Genomic DNA, 18,456 nt, shown 5'->3' with positions numbered 1-18,456 from the left:
GTGGTAGCCACCTGAAACTACATGCTGCATAGGATCTGTTCACACTTAATTTGCCATCTCTGTGACAAATAGCAAAACTTAGAACCACTCCTCAAAATCATCCTACATTTAAAAATTCTTCTCCTGGATCATCCTTGCCATCTTTCTGGTTTTCCACAGCTTTGCTCATGGGCGCTGTGGCTTAGTTGGTTAAAGCGTCTGTCTAGTAAACGGGAGATCCTGAGTTCAACTCTCAGCAGTGCCTTGTTCTCTTATTCTGCTCAATAATCAGCACTTTTTTCCAAAAGGGAGATGTTCACTAGCCAATGACATTAAAGATGCTCGTCCCACATCCCTAGAATACTCCACCCGAGTGGCAAAGAGTCAGCTCTGGTTTAGTTTTAACAAGTAGATGGTTGCAACGTTTTGCAAAATGTAGGATGGCATAAGGCACGATAAATTAGAGGTGCCGATTCACTATTGCCTGACTGATACGCTACATAATGCCTGTAAATATGTTTAGAGACTTCAATAGCATCCTTCTTGAACGGTGATGGTAAATTTTCTTCCTCGGGGCATTGCTTGCGCTGAGCATAGAGAATTTTCCAAAAAGGAATCATACGACGAGGATGGCATTCGAACCCATGCGTGCAGAGCACAATGGATTAGCAGTCCATCGCCTTAACCACTCGGCCACCCCGTCAACAAAAGTACCTTTACCGAACCCACATTTGGAAAACAGTCGTGATGATTCTTAGGCTTCATTTTCTTTCCACATGCAACAGCGCCGTACATCAGACATTGGCTCAGCAGGTCTTGTTTTACATCCAACGTGATGACCCATGCTAATGGCATAAATACTAAACATTCAGTCCTCTCTGCTTCTCATTTATGTTGGCATTTCCCTAGCATTCCCTAAATCTGTCAATTCTGCCTTCTATCTAACTTTTAAAGTAAAACAGGCCACAATTCATGCAAGGCAAATGCATGGATTACATACCTATGGACAAATTATCCATGTCTTTTCCAAAAAGGATCGTCCCAAGCCGATTTCATTTAGAATTGTCACGATGCAAAATGACAGAGAACTGCATGCTGCTGCCAAGTATGTGATGGGACTCGACTTCCTTGCTGTTCTATAGTGGTAGCCACCTGAAACTACATGCTGCATAGGATCTGTTCACACTTAAAGGGGTGGTCTCGCGAAACCAAGTGGGGTTATACACTTCCGTATGGCCATATTAATGCACTTTGTAATGTACATTGTGCATTAAATATGAGCCATACAGAAGTTATTCCACTTACCTGCTCCGTTGCTAGCGTCCTCGTCTCCATGGTTCCGTCTAAATTCGCCGGCAGCTTGCTTTTTTAGACGCGCTTGCGCAGTCCGGTCTTCTCCATTCAGCACGAGCCGCTTCAGTGTGCTCCCCGCTACAGCTCTTCTGCGCATGCGCAGACGAGCTGTCACTGCTCGGGAGCGCGCTGAAGCGGCCATTCTGCACCATCCTCTGTTAGAGGAAGGTGCAGAAACTGGAGCTGCCCAGCGGAGAAGCCCAGCCCAGCAGCCCCGAGAAGCCTCCCAGGTAAGTGATGGGTTGGGGGGGGGGCTGCCGCTGCGCCGGGCTGCGCCGGGGGGGCTGTCGCTGCACCGGGGGGGCTGTCGCTGCGCCGGGGGGGCTGTCGCTAGGCCGGGGGGGGCTGCCGCTGTGATGGGGGGGGCTGTCGCTAGGCCGGGGGGGGGGGGCTGCCGCTGCGCCGGGCTGCGCCGGGGGGGCTGTTGCTGCGCCGGGGGGGCTGTCGCTAGGCCGGGGGGGGGCTGCCGCTGTGATGGGGGGGCTGTCGCTAGGCCGGGGGGGGCTGCCGCTGCGCCGGGCTGCGCCGGGGGGGCTGTCGCTAGGCCGGGGGGGGGCTGCCGCTAGGCCGGGGGAACTAGCGCTGGGCTCCGGAACCTAGCGCTGGGCTCCGGGGCCTTCACCTGGGCTGAGGGTCTAGCGCTGGGGAGCCGGGGGCTAGCGCCGGTTACCTGCTGTCTGGTCGGCGGCTGCGGGGCGTCTGGTCGGCGGCTGCGATGCGTCCGGTTGCCATGGAGACACAGCTGGCGGCGTCTCGGGAGCGCGCACGTCGGGCTGCAGCGAGCGACGGGGAAAGAGCCGGCGGCCATCTTGAGGAAACTTTTATAAGTTGCTGAAACGCTGGAACGGTAAGTACGAACCAGCTAGAAATGTCATTTACAGGGGGGCTTTGTAATGTATGTTTAATGGGGGGGACTGGGCAAAAAAAAAAATTAACTGCTTCCTCGAGACATCTCCTTTAATTTGCCATCTCTGTGACAAATAGCAAAACTTAGAACCACTCCTCAAAATCATCCTACATTTAAAAATTCTTCTCCTGGATCATCCTTGCCATCTTTCTGGTTTTCTACAGTTTTGCTCATGGGCGCTGTGGCTTAGTTGGTTAAAGCGCCTGTCTAGTAAACAGGAGATCCTGAGTTCAACTCTCAGCAGTGCCTTGTTCTCTTATTCTGCTCAATAATCAGCTTTTTTTTCCAAAAGGGAGATGTTCACTAGCCAATGACATTAAAGATGCTCGTCCCACATCCCTAGAATACTCCACCCGAGTGGCAAAGAGTCAGCTCTGGTTTAGTTTTAACAAGAAGATGGTTGCAACGTTTTGCAAAATGTAGGATGGCATAAGGCACGATAAACTAGAGGTGCCGATTCACTATTGCCTGACTGATACGCTACATAATGCCTGTAAATATGTTTAGAGACTTCAATAGCATCCTTCTTGAACGGTGATGGTAAATTTTCTTCCTCGGGGCATCGCTTGCGCTGAGCATAGAGAATTTTCCAAAAAGGAATCATACGACGAGGATGGGATTCGAACCCATGCGTGCAGAGCACAATGGATTAGCAGTCCATTGCCTTAACCACTCGGCCACCCCGTCAACAAAAGTACCTTTACCGAACCCACATTTGGAAAACAGTCGTGATGATTCTTAGGCTTCATTTTCTTTCCACATGCAACAGCGCCGTACATCAGACATTGGCTCAGCAGGTCTTGTTTTACATCCAACGTGATGACCCATGCTAATGGCATAAATACTAAACATTCAGTCCTCTCTGCTTCTCATTTATGTTGGCATTTCCCTAGCATTCCCTAAATCTGTCAATTCTGCCTTCTATCTAACTTTTAAAGTAAAACAGGCCACAATTCATGCAAGGCAAATGCATGGATTACATACCTATGGACAAATTATCCATGTCTTTTCCAAAAAGGATCGTCCCAAGCCGATTTCATTTAGAATTGTCACGATGCAAAATGACAGAGAACTGCATGCTGCTGCCAAGTATGTGATGGGACTCGACTTCCTTGCTGTTCTATAGTGGTAGCCACCTGAAACTACATGCTGCATAGGATCTGTTCACACTTAATTTGCCATCTCTGTGACAAATAGCAAAACTTAGAACCACTCCTCAAAATCATCCTACATTTAAAAATTCTTCTCCTGGATCATCCTTGCCATCTTTCTGGTTTTCCACAGTTTTGCTCATGGGTGCTGTGGCTTAGTTGGTTAAAGCGCCTGTCTAGTAAACAGGAGATCCTGAGTTCAACTCTCAGCAGTGCCTTGTTCTCTTATTCTGCTCAATAATCAGCTTTTTTTTTCCAAAAGGGAGATGTTCATTAGCCAATGACATTAAAGATGCTCGTCCCACATCCCTAGAATACTCCACCCGAGTGGCAAAGAGTCAGCTCTGGTTTAGTTTTAACAAGTAGATGGTTGCAACGTTTTGCAAAATGTAGGATGGCATAAGGCACGATAAATTAGAGGTGCCGATTCACTATTGCCTGACTGATACGCTACATAATGCCTGTAAATATGTTTAGAGACTTCAATAGCATCCTTCTTGAACGGTGATGGTAAATTTTCTTCATCGGGGCATCGCTTGCGCTGAGCATAGAGAATTTTCCAAAAAAGAATCATACGATGAGGATGGGATTCGAACCCATGCGTGCAGAGCACAATGGATCAGCAGTCCATCGCCTTAACCACTCGGCCACCCCATCAACAAAAGTACCTTTACCGAACCCACATTTGGAAAACAGTCGTGATGATTCTTAGGCTTCATTTTCTTTCCACATGCAACAGCGCCGTACATCAGACATTGGCTCAGCAGGTCTTGTTTTACATCCAACGTGATGACCCATGCTAATGGCATAAATACTAAACATTCAGTCCTCTCTGCTTCTCATTTATGTTGGCATTTCCCTAGCATTCCCTAAATCTGTCAATTCTGCCTTCTATCTAACTTTTAAAGTAAAACAGGCCACAATTCATGCAAGGCAAATGCATGGATTACATACCTATGGACAAATTATCCATGTCTTTTCCAAAAAGGATCGTCCCAAGCCGATTTCATTTAGAATTGTCACGATGCAAAATGACAGAGAACTGCATGCTGCTGCCAAGTATGTGATGGGACTCGACTTCCTTGCTGTTCTATAGTGGTAGCCACCTGAAACTACATGCTGCATAGGATCTGTTCACACTTAAAGGGGTGGTCTCGCGAAACCAAGTGGGGTTATACACTTCCGTATGGCCATATTAATGCACTTTGTAATGTACATTGTGCATTAAATATGAGCCATACAGAAGTTATTCCACTTACCTGCTCCGTTGCTAGCGTCCTCGTCTCCATGGTTCCGTCTAAATTCGCCGGCAGCTTGCTTTTTTAGACGCGCTTGCGCAGTCCGGTCTTCTCCATTCAGCACGAGCCGCTTCAGTGTGCTCCCCGCTACAGCTCTTCTGCGCATGCGCAGACGAGCTGTCACTGCTCGGGAGCGCGCTGAAGCGGCCATTCTGCACCATCCTCTGTTAGAGGAAGGTGCAGAAACTGGAACTGCCCAGCGGAGAAGCCCAGCCCAGCAGCCCCGAGAAGCCTCCCAGGTAAGTGATGGGTCGGGGGGGGGGGCTGCCGCTGCGCCGGGCTGCGCCGGGGGGGCTGTCGCTGCACCGGGGGGGCTGTCGCTGCGCCGGGGGGGCTGTCGCTAGGCCGGGGGGGGGCTGCCGCTGTGATGGGGGGGGCTGTCGCTAGGCCGGGGGGGGGCTGCCGCTGCGCCGGGCTGCGCCGGGGGGGCTGTCGCTGCGCCGGGGGGGCTGTCGCTAGGCCGGGGGGGGGCTGCCGCTGTGATGGGGGGGCTGTCGCTAGGCCGGGGGGGGCTGCCGCTGCGCCGGGCTGCGCCGGGGGGGCTGTCGCTAGGCCGGGGGGGGGGCTGCCGCTAGGCCGGGGGAACTAGCGCTGGGCTCCGGAACCTAGCGCTGGGCTCCGGGGCCTTCACCTGGGCTGAGGGTCTAGCGCTGGGGAGCCGGGGGCTAGCGCCGGTTACCTGCTGTCTGGTCGGCGGCTGCGGGGCGTCTGGTCGGCGGCTGCGATGCGTCCGGTTGCCATGGAGACACAGCTGGCGGCGTCTCGGGAGCGCGCACGTCGGGCTGCAGCGAGCGACGGGGAAAGAGCCGGCGGCCATCTTGAGGAAACTTTTATAAGTTGCTGAAACGCTGGAACGGTAAGTACGAACCAGCTAGAAATGTCATTTACAGGGGGGCTTTGTAATGTATGTTTAATGGGGGGGACTGGGCAAAAAAAAAAATTAACTGCTTCCTCGAGACATCTCCTTTAATTTGCCATCTCTGTGACAAATAGCAAAACTTAGAACCACTCCTCAAAATCATCCTACATTTAAAAATTCTTCTCCTGGATCATCCTTGCCATCTTTCTGGTTTTCCACAGTTTTGCTCATGGGCGCTGTGGCTTAGTTGGTTAAAGCGCCTGTCTAGTAAACAGGAGATCCTGAGTTCAACTCTCAGCAGTGCCTTGTTCTCTTATTCTGCTCAATAATCAGCTTTTTTTTCCAAAAGGGAGATGTTCACTAGCCAATGACATTAAAGATGCTCGTCCCACATCCCTAGAATACTCCACCCGAGTGGCAAAGAGTCAGCTCTGGTTTAGTTTTAACAAGAAGATGGTTGCAACGTTTTGCAAAATGTAGGATGGCATAAGGCACGATAAACTAGAGGTGCCGATTCACTATTGCCTGACTGATACGCTACATAATGCCTGTAAATATGTTTAGAGACTTCAATAGCATCCTTCTTGAACGGTGATGGTAAATTTTCTTCCTCGGGGCATCGCTTGCGCTGAGCATAGAGAATTTTCCAAAAAGGAATCATACGACGAGGATGGGATTCGAACCCATGCGTGCAGAGCACAATGGATTAGCAGTCCATCACCTTAACCACTCGGCCACCCCGTCAACAAAAGTGCATCTACCGAACCCACATTTGGAAAACAGTCGTGATGATTCTTAGGCTTCATTTTCTTTCCACATGCAACAGCGCCGTACATCAGACATTGGCTCAGCAGGTCTTGTTTTACATCCAACGTGATGACCCATGCTAATGGCATAAATACTAAACATTCAGTCCTCTCTGCTTCTCATTTATGTTGGCATTTCCCTAGCATTCCCTAAATCTGTCAATTCTGCCTTCTATCTAACTTTTAAAGTAAAACAGGCCACAATTCATGCAAGGCAAATGCATGGATTACATACCTATGGACAAATTATCCATGTCTTTTCCAAAAAGGATCGTCCCAAGCCGATTTCATTTAGAATTGTCACGATGCAAAATGACAGAGAACTGCATGCTGCTGCCAAGTATGTGATGGGACTCGACTTCCTTGCTGTTCTATAGTGGTAGCCACCTGAAACTACATGCTGCATAGGATCTGTTCACACTTAATTTGCCATCTCTGTGACAAATAGCAAAACTTAGAACCACTCCTCAAAATCATCCTACATTTAAAAATTCTTCTCCTGGATCATCCTTGCCATCTTTCTGGTTTTCCACAGTTTTGCTCATGGGCGCTGTGGCTTAGTTGGTTAAAGCGCCTGTCTAGTAAACAGGAGATCCTGAGTTCAACTCTCAGCAGTGCCTTGTTCTCTTATTCTGCTCAATAATCAGCTTTTTTTTTCCAAAAGGGAGATGTTCACTAGCCAATGACATTAAAGATGCTCGTCCCACATCCCTAGAATACTCCACCCGAGTGGCAAAGAGTCAGCTCTGGTTTAGTTTTAACAAGTAGATGGTTGCAACGTTTTGCAAAATGTAGGATGGCATAAGGCACGATAAATTAGAGGTGCCGATTCACTATTGCCTGACTGATACGCTACATAATGCCTGTAAATATGTTTAGAGACTTCAATAGCATCCTTCTTGAACGGTGATGGTAAATTTTCTTCCTCGGGGCATTGCTTGCGCTGAGCATAGAGAATTTTCCAAAAAGGAATCGTACAACGAGGATGGGATTCAAACCCATGCGTGCAGAGCACAATGGATTAGCAGTCCATCGCCTTAACCACTCGGCCACCCCGTCAACAAAAGTGCATCTACCGAACCCACATTTGGAAAACAGTCGTGATGATTCTTAGGCTTCATTTTCTTTCCACATGCAACAGCGCCGTACATCAGACATTGGCTCAGCAGGTCTTGTTTTACATCCAACGTGATGACCCATGCTAATGGCATAAATACTAAACATTCAGTCCTCTCTGCTTCTCATTTATGTTGGCATTTCCCTAGCATTCCCTAAATCTGTCAATTCTGCCTTCTATCTAACTTTTAAAGTAAAACAGGCCACAATTCATGCAAGGCAAATGCATGGATTACATACCTATGGACAAATTATCCATGTCTTTTCCAAAAAGGATCGTCCCAAGCCGATTTCATTTAGAATTGTCACGATGCAAAATGACAGAGAACTGCATGCTGCTGCCAAGTATGTGATGGGACTCGACTTCCTTGCTGTTCTATAGTGGTAGCCACCTGAAACTACATGCTGCATAGGATCTGTTCACACTTAAAGGGGTGGTCTCGCGAAACCAAGTGGGGTTATACACTTCCGTATGGCCATATTAATGCACTTTGTAATGTACATTGTGCATTAAATATGAGCCATACAGAAGTTATTCCACTTACCTGCTCCGTTGCTAGCGTCCTCGTCTCCATGGTTCCGTCTAAATTCGCCGGCAGCTTGCTTTTTTAGACGCGCTTGCGCAGTCCGGTCTTCTCCATTCAGCACGAGCCGCTTCAGTGTGCTCCCCGCTACAGCTCTTCTGCGCATGCGCAGACGAGCTGTCACTGCTCGGGAGCGCGCTGAAGCGGCCATTCTGCACCATCCTCTGTTAGAGGAAGGTGCAGAAACTGGAGCTGCCCAGCGGAGAAGCCCAGCCCAGCAGCCCCGAGAAGCCTCCCAGGTAAGTGATGGGTCGGGGGGGGGCTGCCGCTGCGCCGGGCTGCGCCGGGGGGGCTGTCGCTGCACCGGGGGGGCTGTCGCTGCGCCGGGGGGGCTGTCGCTAGGCCGGGGGGGGGCTGCCGCTGTGATGGGGGGGGCTGTCGCTAGGCCGGGGGGGGGCTGCCGCTGCGCCGGGCTGCGCCGGGGGGGCTGTCGCTGCGCCGGGGGGGCTGTCGCTAGGCCGGGGGGGGGCTGCCGCTGTGATGGGGGGGCTGTCGCTAGGCCGGGGGGGGCTGCCGCTGCGCCGGGCTGCGCCGGGGGGGCTGTCGCTAGGCCGGGGGGGGGGCTGCCGCTAGGCCGGGGGAACTAGCGCTGGGCTCCGGAACCTAGCGCTGGGCTCCGGGGCCTTCACCTGGGCTGAGGGTCTAGCGCTGGGGAGCCGGGGGCTAGCGCCGGTTACCTGCTGTCTGGTCGGCGGCTGCGGGGCGTCTGGTCGGCGGCTGCGATGCGTCCGGTTGCCATGGAGACACAGCTGGCGGCGTCTCGGGAGCGCGCACGTCGGGCTGCAGCGAGCGACGGGGAAAGAGCCGGCGGCCATCTTGAGGAAACTTTTATAAGTTGCTGAAACGCTGGAACGGTAAGTACGAACCAGCTAGAAATGTCATTTACAGGGGGGCTTTGTAATGTATGTTTAATGGGGGGGACTGGGCAAAAAAAAAAATTAACTGCTTCCTCGAGACATCTCCTTTAATTTGCCATCTCTGTGACAAATAGCAAAACTTAGAACCACTCCTCAAAATCATCCTACATTTAAAAATTCTTCTCCTGGATCATCCTTGTCATCTTTCTGGTTTTCCACAGTTTTGCTCATGGGCGCTGTGGCTTAGTTGGTTAAAGCGCCTGTCTAGTAAACAGGAGATCCTGAGTTCAACTCTCAGCAGTGCCTTGTTCTCTTATTCTGCTCAATAATCAGCTTTTTTTTCCAAAAGGGAGATGTTCACTAGCCAATGACATTAAAGATGCTCGTCCCACATCCCTAGAATACTCCACCCGAGTGGCAAAGAGTCAGCTCTGGTTTAGTTTTAACAAGAAGATGGTTGCAACGTTTTGCAAAATGTAGGATGGCATAAGGCACGATAAACTAGAGGTGCCGATTCACTATTGCCTGACTGATACGCTACATAATGCCTGTAAATATGTTTAGAGACTTCAATAGCATCCTTCTTGAACGGTGATGGTAAATTTTCTTCCTCGGGGCATCGCTTGCGCTGAGCATAGAGAATTTTCCAAAAAGGAATCATACGACGAGGATGGGATTCGAACCCATGCGTGCAGAGCACAATGGATTAGCAGTCCATCGCCTTAACCACTCGGCCACCCCGTCAACAAAAGTACCTTTACCGAACCCACATTTGGAAAACAGTCGTGATGATTCTTAGGCTTCATTTTCTTTCCACATGCAACAGCGCCGTACATCAGACATTGGCTCAGCAGGTCTTGTTTTACATCCAACGTGATGACCCATGCTAATGGCATAAATACTAAACATTCAGTCCTCTCTGCTTCTCATTTATGTTGGCATTTCCCTAGCATTCCCTAAATCTGTCAATTCTGCCTTCTATCTAACTTTTAAAGTAAAACAGGCCACAATTCATGCAAGGCAAATGCATGGATTACATACCTATGGACAAATTATCCATGTCTTTTCCAAAAAGGATCGTCCCAAGCCGATTTCATTTAGAATTGTCACGATGCAAAATGACAGAGAACTGCATGCTGCTGCCAAGTATGTGATGGGACTCGACTTCCTTGCTGTTCTATAGTGGTAGCCACCTGAAACTACATGCTGCATAGGATCTGTTCACACTTAATTTGCCATCTCTGTGACAAATAGCAAAACTTAGAACCACTCCTCAAAATCATCCTACATTTAAAAATTCTTCTCCTGGATCATCCTTGCCATCTTTCTGGTTTTCCACAGTTTTGCTCATGGGCGCTGTGGCTTAGTTGGTTAAAGCGCCTGTCTAGTAAACAGGAGATCCTGAGTTCAACTCTCAGCAGTGCCTTGTTCTCTTATTCTGCTCAATAATCAGCTTTTTTTTTCCAAAAGGGAGATGTTCATTAGCCAATGACATTAAAGATGCTCGTCCCACATCCCTAGAATACTCCACCCGAGTGGCAAAGAGTCAGCTCTGGTTTAGTTTTAACAAGTAGATGGTTGCAACGTTTTGCAAAATGTAGGATGGCATAAGGCACGATAAATTAGAGGTGCCGATTCACTATTGCCTGACTGATACGCTACATAATGCCTGTAAATATGTTTAGAGACTTCAATAGCATCCTTCTTGAACGGTGATGGTAAATTTTCTTCATCGGGGCATTGCTTGCGCTGAGCATAGAGAATTTTCCAAAAAGGAATCATACGATGAGGATGGGATTCGAACCCATGCGTGCAGAGCACAATGGATTAGCAGTCCATCGCCTTAACCACTCGGCCACCCCGTCAACAAAAGTACCTTTACCGAACCCACATTTGGAAAACAGTCGTGATGATTCTTAGGCTTCATTTTCTTTCCACATGCAACAGCGCCGTACATCAGACATTGGCTCAGCAGGTCTTGTTTTACATCCAACGTGATGACCCATGCTAATGGCATAAATACTAAACATTCAGTCCTCTCTGCTTCTCATTTATGTTGGCATTTCCCTAGCATTCCCTAAATCTGTCAATTCTGCCTTCTATCTAACTTTTAAAGTAAAACAGGCCACAATTCATGCAAGGCAAATGCATGGATTACATACCTATGGACAAATTATCCATGTCTTTTCCAAAAAGGATCGTCCCAAGCCGATTTCATTTAGAATTGTCACGATGCAAAATGACAGAGAACTGCATGCTGCTGCCAAGTATGTGATGGGACTCGACTTCCTTGCTGTTCTATAGTGGTAGCCACCTGAAACTACATGCTGCATAGGATCTGTTCACACTTAATTTGCCATCTCTGTGACAAATAGCAAAACTTAGAACCACTCCTCAAAATCATCCTACATTTAAAAATTCTTCTCCTGGATCATCCTTGCCATCTTTCTGGTTTTCCACAGTTTTGCTCATGGGCGCTGTGGCTTAGTTGGTTAAAGCGCCTGTCTAGTAAACAGGAGATCCTGAGTTCAACTCTCAGCAGTACCTTGTTCTCTTATTCTGCTCAATAATCAGCTTTTTTTTTCCAAAAGGGAGATGTTCATTAGCCAATGACATTAAAGATGCTCGTCCCACATCCCTAGAATACTCCACCCGAGTGGCAAAGAGTCAGCTCTGGTTTAGTTTTAACAAGTAGATGGTTGCAACGTTTTGCAAAATGTAGGATGGCATAAGGCACGATAAATTAGAGGTGCCGATTCACTATTGCCTGACTGATACGCTACATAATGCCTGTAAATATGTTTAGAGACTTCAATAGCATCCTTCTTGAACGGTGATGGTAAATTTTCTTCATCGGGGCATCGCTTGCGCTGAGCATAGAGAATTTTCCAAAAAAGAATCATACGATGAGGATGGGATTCGAACCCATGCGTGCAGAGCACAATGGATCAGCAGTCCATCGCCTTAACCACTCGGCCACCCCATCAACAAAAGTACCTTTACCGAACCCACATTTGGAAAACAGTCGTGATGATTCTTAGGCTTCATTTTCTTTCCACATGCAACAGCGCCGTACATCAGACATTGGCTCAGCAGGTCTTGTTTTACATCCAACGTGATGACCCATGCTAATGGCATAAATACTAAACATTCAGTCCTCTCTGCTTCTCATTTATGTTGGCATTTCCCTAGCATTCCCTAAATCTGTCAATTCTGCCTTCTATCTAACTTTTAAAGTAAAACAGGCCACAATTCATGCAAGGCAAATGCATGGATTACATACCTATGGACAAATTATCCATGTCTTTTCCAAAAAGGATCGTCCCAAGCCGATTTCATTTAGAATTGTCACGATGCAAAATGACAGAGAACTGCATGCTGCTGCCAAGTATGTGATGGGACTCGACTTCCTTGCTGTTCTATAGTGGTAGCCACCTGAAACTACATGCTGCATAGGATCTGTTCACACTTAAAGGGGTGGTCTCGCGAAACCAAGTGGGGTTATACACTTCCGTATGGCCATATTAATGCACTTTGTAATGTACATTGTGCATTAAATATGAGCCATACAGAAGTTATTCCACTTACCTGCTCCGTTGCTAGCGTCCTCGTCTCCATGGTTCCGTCTAAATTCGCCGGCAGCTTGCTTTTTTAGACGCGCTTGCGCAGTCCGGTCTTCTCCATTCAGCACGAGCCGCTTCAGTGTGCTCCCCGCTACAGCTCTTCTGCGCATGCGCAGACGAGCTGTCACTGCTCGGGAGCGCGCTGAAGCGGCCATTCTGCACCATCCTCTGTTAGAGGAAGGTGCAGAAACTGGAACTGCCCAGCGGAGAAGCCCAGCCCAGCAGCCCCGAGAAGCCTCCCAGGTAAGTGATGGGTCGGGGGGGGGGGCTGCCGCTGCGCCGGGCTGCGCCGGGGGGGCTGTCGCTGCACCGGGGGGGCTGTCGCTGCGCCGGGGGGGCTGTCGCTAGGCCGGGGGGGGCTGCCGCTGTGATGGGGGGGGCTGTCGCTAGGCCGGGGGGGGGCTGCCGCTGCGCCGGGCTGCGCCGGGGGGGCTGTCGCTGCGCCGGGGGGGCTGTCGCTAGGCCGGGGGGGGGCTGCCGCTGTGATGGGGGGGCTGTCGCTAGGCCGGGGGGGGCTGCCGCTGCGCCGGGCTGCGCCGGGGGGGCTGTCGCTAGGCCGGGGGGGGGGCTGCCGCTAGGCCGGGGGAACTAGCGCTGGGCTCCGGAACCTAGCGCTGGGCTCCGGGGCCTTCACCTGGGCTGAGGGTCTAGCGCTGGGGAGCCGGGGGCTAGCGCCGGTTACCTGCTGTCTGGTCGGCGGCTGCGGGGCGTCTGGTCGGCGGCTGCGATGCGTCCGGTTGCCATGGAGACACAGCTGGCGGCGTCTCGGGAGCGCGCACGTCGGGCTGCAGCGAGCGACGGGGAAAGAGCCGGCGGCCATCTTGAGGAAACTTTTATAAGTTGCTGAAACGCTGGAACGGTAAGTACGAACCAGCTAGAAATGTCATTTACAGGGGGGCTTTGTAATGTATGTTTAATGGGGGGGACTGGGCAAAAAAAAAAATTAACTGCTTCCTCGAGACATCTCCTTTAATTTGCCATCTCTGTGACAAATAGCAAAACTTAGAACCACTCCTCAAAATCATCCTACATTTAAAAATTCTTCTCCTGGATCATCCTTGCCATCTTTCTGGTTTTCCACAGTTTTGCTCATGGGCGCTGTGGCTTAGTTGGTTAAAGCGCCTGTCTAGTAAACAGGAGATCCTGAGTTCAACTCTCAGCAGTGCCTTGTTCTCTTATTCTGCTCAATAATCAGCTTTTTTTTCCAAAAGGGAGATGTTCACTAGCCAATGACATTAAAGATGCTCGTCCCACATCCCTAGAATACTCCACCCGAGTGGCAAAGAGTCAGCTCTGGTTTAGTTTTAACAAGAAGATGGTTGCAACGTTTTGCAAAATGTAGGATGGCATAAGGCACGATAAACTAGAGGTGCCGATTCACTATTGCCTGACTGATACGCTACATAATGCCTGTAAATATGTTTAGAGACTTCAATAGCATCCTTCTTGAACGGTGATGGTAAATTTTCTTCCTCGGGGCATCGCTTGCGCTGAGCATAGAGAATTTTCCAAAAAGGAATCATACGACGAGGATGGGATTCGAACCCATGCGTGCAGAGCACAATGGATTAGCAGTCCATCACCTTAACCACTCGGCCACCCCGTCAACAAAAGTGCATCTACCGAACCCACATTTGGAAAACAGTCGTGATGATTCTTAGGCTTCATTTTCTTTCCACATGCAACAGCGCCGTACATCAGACATTGGCTCAGCAGGTCTTGTTTTACATCCAACGTGATGACCCATGCTAATGGCATAAATACTAAACATTCAGTCCTCTCTGCTTCTCATTTATGTTGGCATTTCCCTAGCATTCCCTAAATCTGTCAATTCTGCCTTCTATCTAACTTTTAAAGTAAAACAGGCCACAATTCATGCAAGGCAAATGCATGGATTACATACCTATGGACAAATTATCCATGTCTTTTCCAAAAAGGATCGTCCCAAGCCGATTTCATTTAGAATTGTCACGATGCAAAATGACAGAGAACTGCATGCTGCTGCCAAGTATGTGATGGGACTCGACTTCCTTGCTGTTCTATAGTGGTAGCCACCTGAAACTACATGCTGCATAGGATCTGTTCACACTTAATTTGCCATCTCTGTGACAAATAGCAAAACTTAGAACCACTCCTCAAAATCATCCTACATTTAAAAATTCTTCTCCTGGATCATCCTTGCCATCTTTCTGGTTTTCCACAGTTTTGCTCATGGGCGCTGTGGCTTAGTTGGTTAAAGCGCCTGTCTAGTAAACAGGAGATCCTGAGTTCAACTCTCAGCAGTGCCTTGTTCTCTTATTCTGCTCAATAATCAGCTTTTTTTTTCCAAAAGGGAGATGTTCACTAGCCAATGACATTAAAGATGCTCGTCCCACATCCCTAGAATACTCCACCCGAGTGGCAAAGAGTCAGCTCTGGTTTAGTTTTAACAAGTAGATGGTTGCAACGTTTTGCAAAATGTAGGATGGCATAAGGCACGATAAATTAGAGGTGCCGATTCACTATTGCCTGACTGATACGCTACATAATGCCTGTAAATATGTTTAGAGACTTCAATAGCATCCTTCTTGAACGGTGATGGTAAATTTTCTTCCTCGGGGCATTGCTTGCGCTGAGCATAGAGAATTTTCCAAAAAGGAATCGTACAACGAGGATGGGATTCAAACCCATGCGTGCAGAGCACAATGGATTAGCAGTCCATCGCCTTAACCACTCGGCCACCCCGTCAACAAAAGTGCATCTACCGAACCCACATTTGGAAAACAGTCGTGATGATTCTTAGGCTTCATTTTCTTTCCACATGCAACAGCGCCGTACATCAGACATTGGCTCAGCAGGTCTTGTTTTACATCCAACGTGATGACCCATGCTAATGGCATAAATACTAAACATTCAGTCCTCTCTGCTTCTCATTTATGTTGGCATTTCCCTAGCATTCCCTAAATCTGTCAATTCTGCCTTCTATCTAACTTTTAAAGTAAAACAGGCCACAATTCATGCAAGGCAAATGCATGGATTACATACCTATGGACAAATTATCCATGTCTTTTCCAAAAAGGATCGTCCCAAGCCGATTTCATTTAGAATTGTCACGATGCAAAATGACAGAGAACTGCATGCTGCTGCCAAGTATGTGATGGGACTCGACTTCCTTGCTGTTCTATAGTGGTAGCCACCTGAAACTACATGCTGCATAGGATCTGTTCACACTTAAAGGGGTGGTCTCGCGAAACCAAGTGGGGTTATACACTTCCGTATGGCCATATTAATGCACTTTGTAATGTACATTGTGCATTAAATATGAGCCATACAGAAGTTATTCCACTTACCTGCTCCGTTGCTAGCGTCCTCGTCTCCATGGTTCCGTCTAAATTCGCCGGCAGCTTGCTTTTTTAGACGCGCTTGCGCAGTCCGGTCTTCTCCATTCAGCACGAGCCGCTTCAGTGTGCTCCCCGCTACAGCTCTTCTGCGCATGCGCAGACGAGCTGTCACTGCTCGGGAGCGCGCTGAAGCGGCCATTCTGCACCATCCTCTGTTAGAGGAAGGTGCAGAAACTGGAGCTGCCCAGCGGAGAAGCCCAGCCCAGCAGCCCCGAGAAGCCTCCCAGGTAAGTGATGGGTCGGGGGGGGGCTGCCGCTGCGCCGGGCTGCGCCGGGGGGGCTGTCGCTGCACCGGGGGGGCTGTCGCTGCGCCGGGGGGGCTGTCGCTAGGCCGGGGGGGGGCTGCCGCTGTGATGGGGGGGGCTGTCGCTAGGCCGGGGGGGGGCTGCCGCTGCGCCGGGCTGCGCCGGGGGGGCTGTCGCTGCGCCGGGGGGGCTGTCGCTAGGCCGGGGGGGGGCTGCCGCTGTGATGGGGGGGCTGTCGCTAGGCCGGGGGGGGCTGCCGCTGCGCCGGGCTGCGCCGGGGGGGCTGTCGCTAGGCCGGGGGGGGGGCTGCCGCTAGGCCGGGGGAACTAGCGCTGGGCTCCGGAACCTAGCGCTGGGCTCCGGGGCCTTCACCTGGGCTGAGGGTCTAGCGCTGGGGAGCCGGGGGCTAGCGCCGGTTACCTGCTGTCTGGTCGGCGGCTGCGGGGCGTCTGGTCGGCGGCTGCGATGCGTCCGGTTGCCATGGAGACACAGCTGGCGGCGTCTCGGGAGCGCGCACGTCGGGCTGCAGCGAGCGACGGGGAAAGAGCCGGCGGCCATCTTGAGGAAACTTTTATAAGTTGCTGAAACGCTGGAACGGTAAGTACGAACCAGCTAGAAATGTCATTTACAGGGGGGCTTTGTAATGTATGTTTAATGGGGGGGACTGGGCAAAAAAAAAAATTAACTGCTTCCTCGAGACATCTCCTTTAATTTGCCATCTCTGTGACAAATAGCAAAACTTAGAACCACTCCTCAAAATCATCCTACATTTAAAAATTCTTCTCCTGGATCATCCTTGCCATCTTTCTGGTTTTCCACAGTTTTGCTCATGGGCGCTGTGGCTTAGTTGGTTAAAGCGCCTGTCTAGTAAACAGGAGATCCTGAGTTCAACTCTCTGTCTAGTAAACAGGAGATCCTGAGTTCAACTCTCAGCAGTGCCTTGTTCTCTTATTCTGCTCAATAATCAGCTTTTTTTTCCAAAAGGGAGATGTTCACTAGCCAATGACATTAAAGATGCTCGTCCCACATCCCTAGAATACTCCACCCGAGTGGCAAAGAGTCAGCTCTGGTTTAGTTTTAACAAGAAGATGGTTGCAACGTTTTGCAAAATGTAGGATGGCATAAGGCACGATAAACTAGAGGTGCCGATTCACTATTGCCTGACTGATACGCTACATAATGCCTGTAAATATGTTTAGAGACTTCAATAGCATCCTTCTTGAACGGTGATGGTAAATTTTCTTCCTCGGGGCATCGCTTGCGCTGAGCATAGAGAATTTTCCAAAAAGGAATCATACGACGAGGATGGGATTCGAACCCATGCGTGCAGAGCACAATGGATTAGCAGTCCATCGCCTTAACCACTCGGCCACCCCGTCAACAAAAGTACCTTTACCGAACCCACATTTGGAAAACAGTCGTGATGATTCTTAGGCTTCATTTTCTTTCCACATGCAACAGCGCCGTACATCAGACATTGGCTCAGCAGGTCTTGTTTTACATCCAACGTGATGACCCATGCTAATGGCATAAATACTAAACATTCAGTCCTCTCTGCTTCTCATTTATGTTGGCATTTCCCTAGCATTCCCTAAATCTGTCAATTCTGCCTTCTATCTAACTTTTAAAGTAAAACAGGCCACAATTCATGCAAGGCAAATGCATGGATTACATACCTATGGACAAATTATCCATGTCTTTTCCAAAAAGGATCGTCCCAAGCCGATTTCATTTAGAATTGTCACGATGCAAAATGACAGAGAACTGCATGCTGCTGCCAAGTATGTGATGGGACTCGACTTCCTTGCTGTTCTATAGTGGTAGCCACCTGAAACTACATGCTGCATAGGATCTGTTCACACTTAATTTGCCATCTCTGTGACAAATAGCAAAACTTAGAACCACTCCTCAAAATCATCCTACATTTAAAAATTCTTCTCCTGGATCATCCTTGCCATCTTTCTGGTTTTCCACAGTTTTGCTCATGGGCGCTGTGGCTTAGTTGGTTAAAGCGCCTGTCTAGTAAACAGGAGATCCTGAGTTCAACTCTCAGCAGTGCCTTGTTCTCTTATTCTGCTCAATAATCAGCTTTTTTTTTCCAAAAGGGAGATGTTCATTAGCCAATGACATTAAAGATGCTCGTCCCACATCCCTAGAATACTCCACCCGAGTGGCAAAGAGTCAGCTCTGGTTTAGTTTTAACAAGTAGATGGTTGCAACGTTTTGCAAAATGTAGGATGGCATAAGGCACGATAAATTAGAGGTGCCGATTCACTATTGCCTGACTGATACGCTACA

At 49.3% G+C, this 18,456-nt stretch overlaps 13 non-coding genes across 13 annotated transcripts; 8 read left to right on the top strand and 5 right to left on the bottom strand.

Moving 5' to 3' along the window:
* Positions 1–2,414: 2,414 nt before the first annotated feature.
* Positions 2,415–2,488, top strand: TRNAT-AGU (transfer RNA threonine (anticodon AGU)). Its single transcript has one exon. It is a non-coding gene; the product is annotated as a tRNA-Thr (tRNA).
* Positions 2,489–2,844: 356 nt separating this feature from the next.
* Positions 2,845–2,926, bottom strand: TRNAS-GCU (transfer RNA serine (anticodon GCU)). The gene has a single exon. It is a non-coding gene; the product is annotated as a tRNA-Ser (tRNA).
* A 2,853-nt stretch (positions 2,927–5,779) lies between these two features.
* TRNAT-AGU (transfer RNA threonine (anticodon AGU)) lies at positions 5,780–5,853 on the top strand. The gene has a single exon. It is a non-coding gene; the product is annotated as a tRNA-Thr (tRNA).
* Positions 5,854–6,209: 356 nt separating this feature from the next.
* On the bottom strand, positions 6,210–6,291 carry TRNAS-GCU (transfer RNA serine (anticodon GCU)). Its single transcript has one exon. It is a non-coding gene; the product is annotated as a tRNA-Ser (tRNA).
* Positions 6,292–6,899: 608 nt separating this feature from the next.
* On the top strand, positions 6,900–6,973 carry TRNAT-AGU (transfer RNA threonine (anticodon AGU)). Its single transcript has one exon. It is a non-coding gene; the product is annotated as a tRNA-Thr (tRNA).
* Positions 6,974–9,142: 2,169 nt separating this feature from the next.
* On the top strand, positions 9,143–9,216 carry TRNAT-AGU (transfer RNA threonine (anticodon AGU)). The gene has a single exon. It is a non-coding gene; the product is annotated as a tRNA-Thr (tRNA).
* A 356-nt stretch (positions 9,217–9,572) lies between these two features.
* On the bottom strand, positions 9,573–9,654 carry TRNAS-GCU (transfer RNA serine (anticodon GCU)). The gene has a single exon. It is a non-coding gene; the product is annotated as a tRNA-Ser (tRNA).
* A 608-nt stretch (positions 9,655–10,262) lies between these two features.
* Positions 10,263–10,336, top strand: TRNAT-AGU (transfer RNA threonine (anticodon AGU)). Its single transcript has one exon. It is a non-coding gene; the product is annotated as a tRNA-Thr (tRNA).
* Positions 10,337–13,627: 3,291 nt separating this feature from the next.
* On the top strand, positions 13,628–13,701 carry TRNAT-AGU (transfer RNA threonine (anticodon AGU)). Its single transcript has one exon. It is a non-coding gene; the product is annotated as a tRNA-Thr (tRNA).
* A 356-nt stretch (positions 13,702–14,057) lies between these two features.
* TRNAS-GCU (transfer RNA serine (anticodon GCU)) lies at positions 14,058–14,139 on the bottom strand. Its single transcript has one exon. It is a non-coding gene; the product is annotated as a tRNA-Ser (tRNA).
* A 608-nt stretch (positions 14,140–14,747) lies between these two features.
* Positions 14,748–14,821, top strand: TRNAT-AGU (transfer RNA threonine (anticodon AGU)). The gene has a single exon. It is a non-coding gene; the product is annotated as a tRNA-Thr (tRNA).
* A 2,634-nt stretch (positions 14,822–17,455) lies between these two features.
* On the bottom strand, positions 17,456–17,537 carry TRNAS-GCU (transfer RNA serine (anticodon GCU)). The gene has a single exon. It is a non-coding gene; the product is annotated as a tRNA-Ser (tRNA).
* Positions 17,538–18,145: 608 nt separating this feature from the next.
* TRNAT-AGU (transfer RNA threonine (anticodon AGU)) lies at positions 18,146–18,219 on the top strand. Its single transcript has one exon. It is a non-coding gene; the product is annotated as a tRNA-Thr (tRNA).
* The last annotated feature ends 237 nt before the right edge of the window (positions 18,220–18,456 follow it).

The sequence above is a fragment of the Eleutherodactylus coqui genome, chromosome 11 (assembly GCF_035609145.1).
Source record: "Eleutherodactylus coqui strain aEleCoq1 chromosome 11, aEleCoq1.hap1, whole genome shotgun sequence".
NCBI classification, from domain to species: Eukaryota; Metazoa; Chordata; class Amphibia; order Anura; family Eleutherodactylidae; genus Eleutherodactylus; species Eleutherodactylus coqui.
The sequence above is the reverse complement of the archived record's forward strand: the minus strand, read 5'-3'. Positions and strand labels throughout refer to the sequence as shown.